The sequence below is a fragment of the Anser cygnoides genome, chromosome 36 (assembly GCF_040182565.1).
Source record: "Anser cygnoides isolate HZ-2024a breed goose chromosome 36, Taihu_goose_T2T_genome, whole genome shotgun sequence".
NCBI lineage: Eukaryota > Metazoa > Chordata > Aves > Anseriformes > Anatidae > Anser > Anser cygnoides.
In genome coordinates this window covers 2,218,903-2,233,869 of record NC_089908.1, presented here as the reverse complement: position 1 = coordinate 2,233,869, position 14,967 = coordinate 2,218,903, and positions in this window count along the sequence as shown.

The window sequence follows — 14,967 nt, the reverse complement described above, 5'->3', positions numbered from 1 at the left end:
CATGGCTCTTTAAGGCCTCAGAGATTGCTCGCCAGGTGCCGAGCAATCCCGCCACAACCTTGTCATTTTTAGTAGCAGAGTCCCACACCTTGACCTCAATTTGGTCCCATGTTTCAGGATCATAAACTGTCTGATTCGAAATAAAGGGAATAAGCTGTAAGGTTACCAGGACATTTTTTCTTTCTAAGGACATATGATTCCCCAAAGCGTGCAACTGCTTACCTTCGGACAGTGAGGGGCAGTTGTGTGCGCGGGTCTGCTTCTCTCAGCTTGAGCTTCCAGCTCACGTGTGCTTATTTCCAGCGACTTTCAATAGGAGCTTCTTTCCAGCTCTGGTGCGCCTATTTCCAGCGACTTTCAATATGAGCCTCTTTCCAGCTCCGGTGCGCCTATTTCCAGCGACTTTCAGTACGAGCTTCCTTGCAGCTTGGGTGCCTTCCTTTCAGCGACTTTCAATACGAGCTTCTCTGAGCGGTTTGCTGAGTTCGGCCGAACCTATCTTCACGAGGCAATCAATGTCCCTGTTCCTGTCCTGGTCCCTCATCTGCTAGCCTGTCCCTATTCATTCCTTTTTTGGTTTTGTCCCTGTTCTGTTAGCCTGTCCCTGTTCCTGTTCTTCATGTCCCTGTTCGGGCACCATTTGTTGCGTAACGACCACACGGACACCAGGGTTCTTTTAGGATCAGTAACTGCTGCTTCTTTATTGATGACATAACTTCATTATCTTTTACTGAGGGCCTAACTTCATCTCTCATATTGAGGACATAACTTCATTATTCTTGCTGCCTCCCCATATTGAGGACAGGCTTCCTTCTTCTACTATTCGCCCCACAGCAGTACTTTTCCACTAACTATTCATTGGTCAACAACTTTGCCTGGCAACAGCAAACACCCAGCAACTTCCATGCCTTAATGGCTGGAGAACAGGCAACCCGAGACAGCAAGGCGTCTCCTGAATCACCCTTCTTTGTTCCCTCTAAACTCTTTACATTCCTGATGGTCTCATCGATAAGAGTCCATCTGGTGTTATCACCAACCATGGGGCTTGTCGACCCCCATGGCCACACTCCCACATCTCCCCCTTCTTTACTAACATAAAAAAGCACGATTAACACAAATTAAGAAAGCACGATTAACACTAATGAAAACACAGAGAAAAACTACCAGGCATACCAATTCTATCTTTAACAAACTTTGTAACCACATCCCTGGGAGAGGCAGGCACTGAGTGCTGCCCAGCCGGGGGTGGGGGGGGCTTTGGCTGCCCCTCCAACTCCTGGAGTCCTTGTTTGTGGGTCCTGCATATGACAGCGGGACCCTCCCATACGGTGTTTTTGGTTTGAGCTGGAGTCCAAACCGCGGAGGAGAGTGCTGTGATCATGTGAAGGCAGATGATGAGACGGCCGGACGGACCCATCGTGCTGACACCCATCTAGGACCGGCTCCTGTTAAAACACAAGCACAACCTCGGCCCCAATTTATTAGAGTGTAGTGCCCTTGCCAATGATTGCTGCTTTAATCTTTTACCATGACTTGTGCCCTTTCTTCAACTGAGTTTCTCCCAGATCTGTCTCCCAGATCTGTCTGTCTCCCAGATATGTCTGTCGCCTTTTCTCCTGCATGGACAGATGCAAGGACCTTCCTCTGTCCATCGGTTTAAAAAATTAAGAACATAGCATGCTTTAGCTATCTTTTCCTGGGGGTCACACCCCTATTCCCCCTTTTTTTTTTTGTTATAGAAGCATAGCTTTTAGGGTATCATAGGCCTGTTCAATAATTACTTGACCCGTGGGGAGAACCCGTCAGATACTGAATACCCCACCGTTGAAAAGAAAAAAAAAGTGGGTTGCATGAGTCCCATATCCTGGCCCATCATCTGTTTTAATCATTTTTGGAACTCCTAATTTCGCAAAAGCTGACAGCAGATGTTGACACACATCCTTTGCCTTTTCTCCTGCAAGAACAGATGCAAAAATACAATCCGAAAAGGTATCAGCTGAAACATAAACATAGCAAAGTTTTCCGAATTCTGGCAAGTGTTTAACAAACAATCCTTTAAGTCTATTACTATTAATGTCCATGACTGGGGGAGCATAGTTGGAGTTGGTAATCCCGGCTGAAGTGCTCCCATATCTTCCATGACTTCATTACTTTTTCTCAGATCGTGTAACAGTCTCCATTTTCCATTCTTTTTCTTGAGTACAAACACCGGAGACTTCCAGGGCTAGCCGTGGGAACAATATGTCTCGCTTTAAATTGTTAAGCAACTCGGCCTTCGGGCCCTACGTATCCTATTCCTCCCGGATCGAAGGGAAGCAGATCCGGCTCCTTTTCGGGGCCCATAGGGCCTGGATCAAAAGGAACGTTCAGGTCACCAGGGAGCATAACAGCAAAGGCCTGCGTTGGCTGTAGCAGCGGAGGGGCCGATGGCGTAGCAGGTGGATCCGTAAACGAGCCCGCAGCTCCCTCACTGTCTGGCAAAGCACACGTTTCTGACTGTGGTCCCACATGGCTCTTTAAGGCCTCAGAGATTGCTCGCCAGGTGCCGAGCAATCCCGCCACAACCTTGTCATTTTTAGTAGCAGAGTCCCACACCTTGACCTCAATTTGGTCCCATGTTTCAGGATCATAAACTGTCTGATTCGAAATAAAGGGAATAAGCTGTAAGGTTACCAGGACATTTTTTCTTTCTAAGGACATATGATTCCCCAAAGCGTGCAACTGCTTACCTTCGGACAGTGAGGGGCAGTTGTGTGCGCGGGTCTGCTTCTCTCAGCTTGAGCTTCCAGCTCACGTGTGCTTATTTCCAGCGACTTTCAATAGGAGCTTCTTTCCAGCTCCCGTGCGCCTATTTCCAGCGACTTTCAATATGAGCCTCTTTCCAGCTCCGGTGCGCCTATTTCCAGCGACTTTCAGTACGAGCTTCCTTCCAGCTTGGGTGCCTTCCTTTCAGCGACTTTCAATACGAGCTTCTCTGAGCGGTTTGCTGAGTTCGGCCGAACCTATCTTCACGAGGCAATCAATGTCCCTGTTCCTGTCCTGGTCCCTCATCTGCTAGCCTGTCCCTATTCATTCCTTATTTGGTTTTGTCCCTGTTCTGTTAGCCTGTCCCTGTTCCTGTTCTTCATGTCCCTGTTCGGGCACCATTTGTTGCGTAACGACCACACGGACACCAGGGTTCTTTTAGGATCAGTAACTGCTGCTTCTTTATTGATGACATAACTTCATTATCTTTTACTGAGGGCCTAACTTCATCTCTCATATTGAGGACATAACTTCATTATTCTTGCTGCCTCCCCATATTGAGGACAGGCTTCCTTCTTCTACTATTCGCCCCACAGCAGTACTTTTCCACTAACTATTCATTGGTCAACAACTTTGCCTGGCAACAGCAAACACCCAGCAACTTCCATGCCTTAATGGCTGGAGAACAGGCAACCCGAGACAGCAAGACAGCAAGGCGTCTCCTGAATCACCCTTCTTTGTTCCCTCTAAACTCTTTACATTCCTGATGGTCTCATCGATAAGAGTCCATCTGGTGTTATCACCAACCATGGGGCTTGTCGACCCCCATGGCCACACTCCCACATCTCCCCCTTCTTTACTAACATAAAAAAGCACGATTAACACAAATTAAGAAAGCACGATTAACACTAATGAAAACACAGAGAAAAACTACCAGGCATACCAATTCTATCTTTAACAAACTTTGTAACCACATCCCTGGGAGAGGCAGGCACTGAGTGCTGCCCAGCCGCGGGGGGGCTTTGGCTGCCCCTCCAACTCCTGGAGTCCTTGTTTGTGGGTCCTGCATATGACAGCGGGACCCTCCCATACGGTGTTTTTGGTTTGAGCTGGAGTCCAAACCGCGGAGGAGAGTGCTGCGATCATGTGAAGGCAGATGATGAGACGGCCGGACGGACCCATCGTGCTGACACCCATCTAGGACCGGCTCCTGTTAAAACACAAGCACAACCTCGGCCCCAATTTATTAGAGTGTAGTGCCCTTGCCAATGATTGCTGCTTTAATCTTTTACCATGACTTGTGCCCTTTCTTCAACTGAGTTTCTCCCAGATCTGTCTCCCAGATCTGTCTGTCTCCCAGATATGTCTGTCGCCTTTTCTCCTGCATGGACAGATGCAAGGACCTTCCTCTGTCCATCGGTTTAAAAAATTAAGAACATAGCATGCTTTAGCTATCTTTTCCTGGGGGTCACACCCCTATTCCCCCTTTTTTTTTTTTGTTATAGAAGCATAGCTTTTAGGGTATCATAGGCCTGTTCAATAATTACTTGACCCGTGGGGAGAACCCGTCAGATACTGAATACCCCACCGTTGAAAAGAAAAAAAAAGTGGGTTGCATGAGTCCCATATCCTGGCCCATCATCTGTTTTAATCATTTTTGGAACTCCTAATTTCGCAAAAGCTGACAGCAGATGTTGACACACATCCTTTGCCTTTTCTCCTGCAAGAACAGATGCAAAAATACAATCCGAAAAGGTATCAGCTGAAACATAAACATAGCAAAGTTTTCCGAATTCTGGCAAGTGTTTAACAAACAATCCTTTAAGTCTATTACTATTAATGTCCATGACTGGGGGAGCATAGTTGGAGTTGGTAATCCCGGCTGAAGTGCTCCCATATCTTCCATGACTTCATTACTTTTTCTCAGATCGTGTAACAGTCTCCATTTTCCATTCTTTTTCTTGAGTACAAACACCGGAGACTTCCAGGGCTAGCCGTGGGAACAATATGTCTCGCTTTAAATTGTTAAGCAACTCGGCCTTCGGGCCCTACGCATCCTATTCCTCCCGGATCGAAGGGAAGCAGATCCGGCTCCTTTTCGGGGCCCATAGGGCCTGGATCAAAAGGAACGTTCAGGTCACCAGGGAGCATAACAGCAAAGGCCTGCATTGGCTGTAGCAGCGGAGGGGCCGATGGCGTAGCAGGTGGATCCGTAAACGAGCCCGCAGCTCCCTCACTGTCTGGCAAAGCACACGTTTCTGACTGTGGTCCCACATGGCTCTTTAAGGCCTCAGAGATTGCTCGCCAGGTGCCGAGCAATCCCGCCACAACCTTGTCATTTTTAGTAGCAGAGTCCCACACCTTGACCTCAATTTGGTCCCATGTTTCAGGATCATAAACTGTCTGATTCGAAATAAAGGGAATAAGCTGTAAGGTTACCAGGACATTTTTTCTTTCTAAGGACATATGATTCCCCAAAGCGTGCAACTGCTTACCTTCGGACAGTGAGGGGCAGTTGTGTGCGCGGGTCTGCTTCTCTCAGCTTGAGCTTCCAGCTCACGTGTGCTTATTTCCAGCGACTTTCAATAGGAGCTTCTTTCCAGCTCCCGTGCGCCTATTTCCAGCGACTTTCAATATGAGCCTCTTTCCAGCTCCGGTGCGCCTATTTCCAGCGACTTTCAGTACGAGCTTCCTTCCAGCTTGGGTGCCTTCCTTTCAGCGACTTTCAATACGAGCTTCTCGGAGCGGTTTGCTGAGTTCGGCCGAACCTATCTTCACGAGGCAATCAATGTCCCTGTTCCTGTCCTGGTCCCTCATCTGCTAGCCTGTCCCTATTCATTCCTTTTTTGGTTTTGTCCCTGTTCTGTTAGCCTGTCCCTGTTCCTGTTCTTCATGTCCCTGTTCGGGCACCATTTGTTGCGTAACGACCACACGGACACCAGGGTTCTTTTAGGATCAGTAACTGCTGCTTCTTTATTGATGACATAACTTCATTATCTTTTACTGAGGGCCTAACTTCATCTCTCATATTGAGGACATAACTTCATTATTCTTGCTGCCTCCCCATATTGAGGACAGGCTTCCTTCTTCTACTATTCGCCCCACAGCAGTACTTTTCCACTAACTATTCATTGGTCAACAACTTTGCCTGGCAACAGCAAACACCCAGCAACTTCCATGCCTTAATGGCTGGAGAACAGGCAACCCGAGACAGCAAGGCGTCTCCTGAATCACCCTTCTTTGTTCCCTCTAAACTCTTTACATTCCTGATGGTCTCATCGATAAGAGTCCATCTGGTGTTATCACCAACCATGGGGCTTGTCGACCCCCATGGCCACACTCCCACATCTCCCCCTTCTTTACTAACATAAAAAAGCACGATTAACACAAATTAAGAAAGCACGATTAACACTAATGAAAACACAGAGAAAAACTACCAGGCATACCAATTCTATCTTTAACAAACTTTGTAACCACATCCCTGGGAGAGGCGGGCACTGAGTGCTGCCCAGCCGCGGGGGGGCTTTGGCTGCCCCTCCAACTCCTGGAGTCCTTGTTTGTGGGTGCTGCATATGACAGCGGGACCCTCCCATACGGTGTTTTTGGTTTGAGCTGGAGTCCAAACCGCGGAGGAGAGTGCTGCGATCATGTGAAGGCAGATGATGAGACGGCCGGACGGACCCATCGTGCTGACACCCATCTAGGACCGGCTCCTGTTAAAACACAAGCACAACCTCGGCCCCAATTTATTAGAGTGTAGTGCCCTTGCCAATGATTGGTGCTTTAATCTTTTACCATGACTTGTGCCCTTTCTTCAACTGAGTTTCTCCCAGATCTGTCTCCCAGATCTGTCTGTCTCCCAGATATGTCTGTCGCCTTTTCTCCTGCATGGACAGATGCAAGGACCTTCCTCTGCCCATCGGTTTAAAAAATTAAGAACATAGCATGCTTTAGCTATCTTTTCCTGGGGGTCACACCCCTATTCCCCCTTTTTTTTTTTTTTTGTTATAGAAGCATAGCTTTTAGGGTATCATAGGCCTGTTCAATAATTACTTGACCCGTGGGGAGAACCCGTCAGATACTGAATACCCCACCGTTGAAAAGAAAAAAAAAGTGGGTTGCATGAGTCCCATATCCTGGCCCATTATCTGTTTTAATCATTTTTGGAACTCCTAATTTCGCAAAAGCTGACAGCAGATGTTGACACACATCCTTTGCCTTTTCTCCTGCAAGAACAGATGCAAAAATACAATCCGAAAAGGTATCAGTTGAAACATAAACATAGCAAAGTTTTCCGAATTCTGGCAAGTGTTTAACAAACAATCCTTTAAGTCTATTACTATTAATGTCCATGACTGGGGGAGCATAGTTGGAGTTGGTAATCCCGGCTGAAGTGCTCCCATATCTTCCATGACTTCATTACTTTTTCTCAGATCGTGTAACAGTCTCCATTTTCCATTCTTTTTCTTGAGTACAAGCACCGGAGACTTCCAGGGCTAGCCGTGGGAACAATATGTCTCGCTTTAAATTGTTAAGCAACTCGGCCTTCGGGCCCTACGTATCCTATTCCTCCCGGATCGAAGGGAAGCAGATCCGGCTCCTTTTCGGGGCCCATAGGGCCTGGATCAAAAGGAACGTTCAGGTCACCAGGGAGCATAACAGCAAAGGCCTGCGTTGGCTGTAGCAGCGGAGGGGCCGATGGCGTAGCAGGTGGATCCGTAAACGAGCCCGCAGCTCCCTCACTGTCTGGCAAAGCACACGTTTCTGACTGTGGTCCCACATGGCTCTTTAAGGCCTCAGAGATTGCTCGCCAGGTGCCGAGCAATCCCGCCACAACCTTGTCATTTTTAGTAGCAGAGTCCCACACCTTGACCTCAATTTGGTCCCATGTTTCAGGATCATAAACTGTCTGATTCGAAATAAAGGGAATAAGCTGTAAGGTTACCAGGACATTTTTTTGTTTCTAAGGACATATGATTCCCCAAAGCGTGCAACTGCTTACCTTCGGCCAGTGAGGGGCAGTTGTGTGCGCGGGTCTGCTTCTCTCAGCTTGAGCTTCCAGCTCACGTGTGCTTATTTCCAGCGACTTTCAATAGGAGCTTCTTTCCAGCTCCCGTGCGCCTATTTCCAGCGACTTTCAATATGAGCCTCTTTCCAGCTCCGGTGCGCCTATTTCCAGCGACTTTCAGTACGAGCTTCCTTCCAGCTTGGGTGCCTTCCTTTCAGCGACTTTCAATACGAGCTTCTCGGAGCGGTTTGCTGAGTTCGGCCGAACCTATCTTCACGAGGCAATCAATGTCCCTGTTCCTGTCCTGGTCCCTCATCTGCTAGCCTGTCCCTATTCATTCCTTTTTTGGTTTTGTCCCTGTTCTGTTAGCCTGTCCCTGTTCCTGTTCTTCATGTCCCTGTTCGGGCACCATTTGTTGCGTAACGACCACACGGACACCAGGGTTCTTTTAGGATCAGTAACTGCTGCTTCTTTATTGATGACATAACTTCATTATCTTTTACTGAGGGCCTAACTTCATCTCTCACATTGAGGACATAACTTCATTATTCTTGCTGCCTCCCCATATTGAGGACAGGCTTCCTTCTTCTACTATTCGCCCCACAGCAGTACTTTTCCACTAACTATTCATTGGTCAACAACTTTGCCTGGCAACGGCAAACACCCAGCAACTTCCATGCCTTAATGGCTGGAGAACAGGCAACCCGAGACAGCAAGGCGTCTCCTGAATCACCCTTCTTTGTTCCCTCTAAACTCTTTACATTCCTGATGGTCTCATCGATAAGAGTCCATCTGGTGTTATCACCAACCATGGGGCTTGTCGACCCCCATGGCCACACTCCCACATCTCCCCCTTCTTTACTAACATAAAAAAGCACGATTAACACAAATTAAGAAAGCACGATTAACACTAATGAAAACACAGAGAAAAACTACCAGGCATACCAATTCTATCTTTAACAAACTTTGTAACCACATCCCTGGGAGAGGCAGGCACTGAGTGCTGCCCAGCCGCGGGGGGGCTTTGGCTGCCCCTCCAACTCCTGGAGTCCTTGTTTGTGGGTCCTGCATATGACAGCGGGACCCTCCCATACGGTGTTTTTGGTTTGAGCTGGAGTCCAAACCGCGGAGGAGAGTGCTGCGATCATGTGAAGGCAGATGATGAGACGGCTGGACGGACCCATCGTGCTGACACCCATCTAGGACCGGCTCCTGTTAAAACACAAGCACAACCTCGGCCCCAATTTATTAGAGTGTAGTGCCCTTGCCAATGATTGGTGCTTTAATCTTTTACCATGACTTGTGCCCTTTCTTCAACTGAGTTTCTCCCAGATCTGTCTCCCAGATCTGTCTGTCTCCCAGATATGTCTGTCTCCTTTTCTCCTGCATGGACAGATGCAAGGACCTTCCTCTGTCCATCGGTTTAAAAAATTAAGAACATAGCATGCTTTAGCTATCTTTTCCTGGGGGTCACACCCCTATTCCCCCTTTTTTTTTTTTGTTATAGAAGCATAGCTTTTAGGGTATCATAGGCCTGTTCAATAATTACTTGACCCGTGGGGAGAACCCGTCAGATACTGAATACCCCACCGTTGAAAAGAAAAAAAAAGTGGGTTGCATGAGTCCCATATCCTGGCCCATCATCTGTTTTAATCATTTTTGGAACTCCTAATTTCGCAAAAGCTGACAGCAGATGTTGACACACATCCTTTGCCTTTTCTCCTGCAAGAACAGATGCAAAAATACAATCCGAAAAGGTATCAGCTGAAACATAAACATAGCAAAGTTTTCCAAATTCTGGCAAGTGTTTAACAAACAATCCTTTAAGTCTATTACTATTAATGTCCATGACTGGGGGAGCATAGTTGGAGTTGGTAATCCCGGCTGAAGTGCTCCCATATCTTCCATGACTTCATTACTTTTTCTCAGATCGTGTAACGGTCTCCATTTTCCATTCTTTTTCTTGAGTACAAACACCGGAGACTTCCAGGGCTAGCCGTGGGAACAATATGTCTCGCTTTAAATTGTTAAGCAACTCGGCCTTCGGGCCCTACGTATCCTATTCCTCCCGGATCGAAGGGAAGCAGATCCGGCTCCTTTTCGGGGCCCATAGGGCCTGGATCAAAAGGAACGTTCAGGTCACCAGGGAGCATAACAGCAAAGGCCTGCGTTGGCTGTAGCAGCGGAGGGGCCGATGGCGTAGCAGGTGGATCCGTAAACGAGCCCGCAGCTCCCTCACTGTCTGGCAAAGCACACGTTTCTGACTGTGGTCCCACATGGCTCTTTAAGGCCTCAGAGATTGCTCGCCAGGTGCCGAGCAATCCCGCCACAACCTTGTCATTTTTAGTAGCAGAGTCCCACACCTTGACCTCAATTTGGTCCCATGTTTCAGGATCATAAACTGTCTGATTCGAAATAAAGGGAATAAGCTGTAAGGTTACCAGGACATTTTTTCTTTCTAAGGACATATGATTCCCCAAAGCGTGCAACTGCTTACCTTCGGACAGTGAGGGGCAGTTGTGTGCGCGGGTCTGCTTCTCTCAGCTTGAGCTTCCAGCTCACGTGTGCTTATTTCCAGCGACTTTCAATAGGAGCTTCTTTCCAGCTCTGGTGCGCCTATTTCCAGCGACTTTCAATATGAGCCTCTTTCCAGCTCCGGTGCGCCTATTTCCAGCGACTTTCAGTACGAGCTTCTTTCCAGCTTGGGTGCGCTTCCTTTCAGTGACTTTCAATACGAGCTTCTCTGAGCGGTTTGCTGAGTTCGGCCGAACCTATCTTCACGAGGCAATCAATGTCCCTGTTCCTGTCCTGGTCCCTGTTCTGCTAGCCTGTCCCTATTCATTCCTTATTTGGTTTTGTCCATGTTCTGTTAGCCTGTCCCTGTTCCTGTTCTTCATGTCCCTGTTCGGGCACCATTTGTTGCGTAACGACCACACGGACACCAGGGTTCTTTTAGGATCAGTAACTGCTACTTCTTTATTGATGACATAACTTCATTATCTTTTACTGAGGGCCTAACTTCATCTCTCATATTGAGGACATAACTTCATTATTCTTGCTGCCTCTCCATATTGAGGACAGGCTTCCTTCTTCTACTATTCGCCCCACAGCAGTACTTTTCCACTAACTATTCATTGGTCAACAACTTTGCCTGGCAACAGCAAACACCCAGCAACTTCCATGCCTTAATGGCTGGAGAACAGGCAACCCGAGACAGCAAGGCGTCTCCTGAATCACCCTTCTTTGTTCCCTCTAAACTCTTTACATTCCTGATGGTCTCATCGATAAGAGTCCATCTGGTGTTATCACCAACCATGGGGCTTGTCGACCCCCATGGCCACACTCCCACATCTCCCCCTTCTTTACTAACATAAAAAAGCACGATTAACACAAATTAAGAAAGCACGATTAACACTAATGAAAACACAGAGAAAAACTACCAGGCATACCAATTCTATCTTTAACAAACTTTGTAACCACATCCCTGGGAGAGGCGGGCACTGAGTGCTGCCCAGCCGCGGGGGGGCTTTGGCTGCCCCTCCAACTCCTGGAGTCCTTGTTTGTGGGTGCTGCATATGACAGCGGGACCCTCCCATACGGTGTTTTTGGTTTGAGCTGGAGTCCAAACCGCGGAGGAGAGTGCTGCGATCATGTGAAGGCAGATGATGAGACGGCCGGACGGACCCATCGTGCTGACACCCATCTAGGACCGGCTCCTGTTAAAACACAAGCACAACCTCGGCCCCAATTTATTAGAGTGTAGTGCCCTTGCCAATGATTGGTGCTTTAATCTTTTACCATGACTTGTGCCCTTTCTTCAACTGAGTTTCTCCCAGATCTGTCTCCCAGATCTGTCTGTCTCCCAGATATGTCTGTCGCCTTTTCTCCTGCATGGACAGATGCAAGGACCTTCCTCTGCCCATCGGTTTAAAAAATTAAGAACATAGCATGCTTTAGCTATCTTTTCCTGGGGGTCACACCCCTATTCCCCCTTTTTTTTTTTTTTTGTTATAGAAGCATAGCTTTTAGGGTATCATAGGCCTGTTCAATAATTACTTGACCCGTGGGGAGAACCCGTCAGATACTGAATACCCCACCGTTGAAAAGAAAAAAAAAGTGGGTTGCATGAGTCCCATATCCTGGCCCATTATCTGTTTTAATCATTTTTGGAACTCCTAATTTCGCAAAAGCTGACAGCAGATGTTGACACACATCCTTTGCCTTTTCTCCTGCAAGAACAGATGCAAAAATACAATCCGAAAAGGTATCAGTTGAAACATAAACATAGCAAAGTTTTCCGAATTCTGGCAAGTGTTTAACAAACAATCCTTTAAGTCTATTACTATTAATGTCCATGACTGGGGGAGCATAGTTGGAGTTGGTAATCCCGGCTGAAGTGCTCCCATATCTTCCATGACTTCATTACTTTTTCTCAGATCGTGTAACAGTCTCCATTTTCCATTCTTTTTCTTGAGTACAAACACCGGAGACTTCCAGGGCTAGCCGTGGGAACAATATGTCTCGCTTTAAATTGTTAAGCAACTCGGCCTTCGGGCCCTACGTATCCTATTCCTCCCGGATCGAAGGGAAGCAGATCCGGCTCCTTTTCGGGGCCCATAGGGCCTGGATCAAAAGGAACGTTCAGGTCACCAGGGAGCATAACAGCAAAGGCCTGCGTTGGCTGTAGCAGCGGAGGGGCCGATGGCGTAGCAGGTGGATCCGTAAACGAGCCCGCAGCTCCCTCACTGTCTGGCAAAGCACACGTTTCTGACTGTGGTCCCACATGGCTCTTTAAGGCCTCAGAGATTGCTCGCCAGGTGCCGAGCAATCCCGCCACAACCTTGTCATTTTTAGTAGCAGAGTCCCACACCTTGACCTCAATTTGGTCCCATGTTTCAGGATCATAAACTGTCTGATTCGAAATAAAGGGAATAAGCTGTAAGGTTACCAGGACATTTTTTTGTTTCTAAGGACATATGATTCCCCAAAGCGTGCAACTGCTTACCTTCGGACAGTGAGGGGCAGTTGTGTGCGCGGGTCTGCTTCTCTCAGCTTGAGCTTACAGCTCACGTGTGCTTATTTCCAGCGACTTTCAATAGGAGCTTCTTTCCAGCTCCCGTGCGCCTATTTCCAGCGACTTTCAATATGAGCCTCTTTCCAGCTCCGGTGCGCCTATTTCCAGCGACTTTCAGTACGAGCTTCCTTCCAGCTTGGGTGCCTTCCTTTCAGCGACTTTCAATACGAGCTTCTCGGAGCGGTTTGCTGAGTTCGGCCGAACCTATCTTCACGAGGCAATCAATGTCCCTGTTCCTGTCCTGGTCCCTCATCTGCTAGCCTGTCCCTATTCATTCCTTTTTTGGTTTTGTCCCTGTTCTGTTAGCCTGTCCCTGTTCCTGTTCTTCATGTCCCTGTTCGGGCACCATTTGTTGCGTAACGACCACACGGACACCAGGGTTCTTTTAGGATCAGTAACTGCTGCTTCTTTATTGATGACATAACTTCATTATCTTTTACTGAGGGCCTAACTTCATCTCTCACATTGAGGACATAACTTCATTATTCTTGCTGCCTCCCCATATTGAGGACAGGCTTCCTTCTTCTACTATTCGCCCCACAGCAGTACTTTTCCACTAACTATTCATTGGTCAACAACTTTGCCTGGCAACGGCAAACACCCAGCAACTTCCATGCCTTAATGGCTGGAGAACAGGCAACCCGAGACAGCAAGGCGTCTCCTGAATCACCCTTCTTTGTTCCCTCTAAACTCTTTACATTCCTGATGGTCTCATCGATAAGAGTCCATCTGGTGTTATCACCAACCATGGGGCTTGTCGACCCCCATGGCCACACTCCCACATCTCCCCCTTCTTTACTAACATAAAAAAGCACGATTAACACAAATTAAGAAAGCACGATTAACACTAATGAAAACACAGAGAAAAACTACCAGGCATACCAATTCTATCTTTAACAAACTTTGTAACCACATCCCTGGGAGAGGCAGGCACTGAGTGCTGCCCAGCCGCGGGGGGGCTTTGGCTGCCCCTCCAACTCCTGGAGTCCTTGTTTGTGGGTCCTGCATATGACAGCGGGACCCTCCCATACGGTGTTTTTGGTTTGAGCTGGAGTCCAAACCGCGGAGGAGAGTGCTGCGATCATGTGAAGGCAGATGATGAGACGGCTGGACGGACCCATCGTGCTGACACCCATCTAGGACCGGCTCCTGTTAAAACACAAGCACAACCTCGGCCCCAATTTATTAGAGTGTAGTGCCCTTGCCAATGATTGGTGCTTTAATCTTTTACCATGACTTGTGCCCTTTCTTCAACTGAGTTTCTCCCAGATCTGTCTCCCAGATCTGTCTGTCTCCCAGATATGTCTGTCTCCTTTTCTCCTGCATGGACAGATGCAAGGACCTTCCTCTGTCCATCGGTTTAAAAAATTAAGAACATAGCATGCTTTAGCTATCTTTTCCTGGGGGTCACACCCCTATTCCCCCTTTTTTTTTTTTGTTATAGAAGCATAGCTTTTAGGGTATCATAGGCCTGTTCAATAATTACTTGACCCGTGGGGAGAACCCGTCAGATACTGAATACCCCACCGTTGAAAAGAAAAAAAAAGTGGGTTGCATGAGTCCCATATCCTGGCCCATCATCTGTTTTAATCATTTTTGGAACTCCTAATTTCGCAAAAGCTGACAGCAGATGTTGACACACATCCTTTGCCTTTTCTCCTGCAAGAACAGATGCAAAAATACAATCCGAAAAGGTATCAGCTGAAACATAAACATAGCAAAGTTTTCCAAATTCTGGCAAGTGTTTAACAAACAATCCTTTAAGTCTATTACTATTAATGTCCATGACTGGGGGAGCATAGTTGGAGTTGGTAATCCCGGCTGAAGTGCTCCCATATCTTCCATGACTTCATTACTTTTTCTCAGATCGTGTAACGGTCTCCATTTTCCATTCTTTTTCTTGAGTACAAACACCGGAGACTTCCAGGGCTAGCCGTGGGAACAATATGTCTCGCTTTAAATTGTTAAGCAACTCGGCCTTCGGGCCCTACGTATCCTATTCCTCCCGGATCGAAGGGAAGCAGATCCGGCTCCTTTTCGGGGCCCATAGGGCCTGGATCAAAAGGAACGTTCAGGTCACCAGGGAGCATAACAGCAAAGGCCTGCGTTGGCTGTAGCAGCGGAGGGGCCGATGGCGTAG